Here is a 2,519-nt window from a genome sequence, read left to right as displayed (position 1 = left end):
ACAGAAACCTGAAAGGTTCAGTTATCGTTTAGTTCATGGGGTCTCCGACATGCAAAACGAATGAGCGCTGTGGTGGTTTCCACCGACCAGAAAGTCCAAGTGTGTGAATTCGTCGTGAATAAAGCGCACTGGTAGAGAGTAATAAAAAGCAAGAAAATGTGTCTCGGCTGCATAATCGCCGTGAGTAAATATAATCCATCGTACGGTCCGACCATGGAAGATTGTGCTGGAGCAGAAAGCACATCCAGAAATACCAAGAGACATTTGATTTCGCGATGACTTGATTGAGTTAAATTCCTCGATAAATTGTTCGATAAAAGAATGGCTCTGTTCATGTAAATTTTCCGAGTTGGATAACCTTGTTGCTGGCCGACACTATGTGAACATTTGGCGATTTTAGATTGAGATTTCCTCCTGTAAGCGATTTTAGTCTTGGATCGGAATTCCGGAATCACCGTACAACTTTCTCTTATTATTAAGAACTGCGTGCACTTTGGTTGTTCTGGCCAGTTTTATTCGAGTTGCTGGCAACGGTTGTATCAGTTTATTGCTGAATTTGCGAGCAATTTTACATGCAAAAGCATTTAAAAGTTCAGATTTAGTTAGTAATAATAACCCAATGTTTGAAATTGCGAATACAAGCTGAGTCTGAACTAGGGTTAGTAAAATTATGGGTAGTAGGGCAGCGAAGTTTGCACACAACGGCGAACTACTGAGGATTTGCTAGTAGACAAAAATAGCACTTACTCATAGCGGCTGGTGCTGCAGGGACACAATCGACGAACAGACAAATCAACGGAGATAAAATGAAAATGAAGGGCTAGGATAGTAGACAAATAGCTTCTATTTCATACCGCTTGGCTGTTCGCGAATCCGTCATTACGAAATAATTCATTTCAGAATCTGCTTGGTGCACATACTAGAAGGCACTCTGGTGATATCGATTAATGGTAGCCCCTCTTGGCATTACTGTTCAGTCCAAAATATTTCTTTCATAACTCTCCAGTAAGAGCGAAGGTTCTGTTAATACATTCGTCAACCATCAAAAGTGTATCCCGAATACCGGGTGCAAAGCGACAAATTCGTGCTCATCAGCTGTTGGACTTGAGGATAAATGCCACCGGGTGTTGTAGGTATTTTGCGCATTTCCAGGTGTCTGTTTTTACAACGAAGACAAATACCGAGTCGATTTTCGCCTTAAATGTGTATTTGTCAAGAAAGACTTTGAATTTGATAGATGTTTCAGGAATTTTAGTGTTTGCTTTGTTAGACTTCAATTGGTAAATCACTGAGTGGATACATGACGTCATTTGGCCTTGCAAGTGGTTGGTTCCAAATTCCTGGTTTCACAAGCTGTTGTGTTCAAAAGAAATATTAGTTGTTGCAGACCACAGTTTTCCTAATGCTTTCCTAATCCCGTGAACCCGATTCTGGAAGCCCGCCCAACAGCGTGATTCGCCCAGCCAATGAACGTGTGGATCAGCTGATCTATGGACTACTGACGCGTACAGGCGTGTCATGTGCAGCCGAAAACGGACTGTTTATAAGGCTTATGTAGAACGTTCTAGAAGGACGAAAAATGATACCAAAAATAGAACTTGTCTGTCGAGGACAAGTGAGAAACAACCAATCGAATTTGTCCAAACGGAAACGGTTATTCCACTTGCTGTTTCGTAGTCCACTTACTTTTGTAGATGGCCCAATTAATACACATGCAGTCACATATCATGAGCGGTTTGCGCTTCGGGTTCGAATTTTGTACTCGCCACTATTTCCCACTGTTCAAGTTCATGAAGTCTTTCCGAATAATAACGTTTTCTGGCAGCGTACTTGAAGTAGCAATGACTTGTGCAACCCAGTAATCCGGGATTTTCACCCCGTAAGAGCAAAAAAATCATAAGGAACATTCGGAAGGTGCGGACAACAGCGAGATGGCTTTAAATCCACGATTGCACTAGATTATTGTCGGAGCTTCCTTCCTGCTAGAAAGTCGCGATTTCTGATCCTTTCGTCAAAGTAAATGTAAGAGCGACAATTCTGCTGTCTGGTTTACAACAACTTATATTTTTTTGCCCATCATTCGGACCTCAAACTGGGATACAGATTCTGATTTAAATGCAGCTGGTGCTCATTTTGGCGGAGCGGTCCCCAAGGTTTCATTTGTTATTGCGCCAATTTCCTTTTATCCGAACTTAAGTTGTGAATGAGTAAGGTGATAAGCTATAAGCTCCAAAACGGACCGTTTGATGTGCACGTCACGTCATGAATTTCACTCAGCAAACCGGTTAATTTAGCTTCTAAAGTGGAGCCCGGTTACAAGGCATGTACATTCGGGATGGCTTATCCTTCAAATGTGCTACGGAGCTACCTGGCTGCATCCTGCTTTCCTCGGCAACCGTTAAGGCGCGTATTTAAATGTATCGTGAAGAACCAAGCGATCGCGGTCTAACCCCAAGAACTTCCTAGGCTCTAGTTTTGCACATTCCCAGAAAACGAGTGAATTCGTCCTTCTGCTGGCA

Source organism: Opisthorchis viverrini (assembly GCF_000715545.1).
Source record: "Opisthorchis viverrini unplaced genomic scaffold opera_v5_64, whole genome shotgun sequence".
NCBI lineage: Eukaryota > Metazoa > Platyhelminthes > Trematoda > Opisthorchiida > Opisthorchiidae > Opisthorchis > Opisthorchis viverrini.
This window is presented reverse-complemented; position numbering follows the sequence as displayed.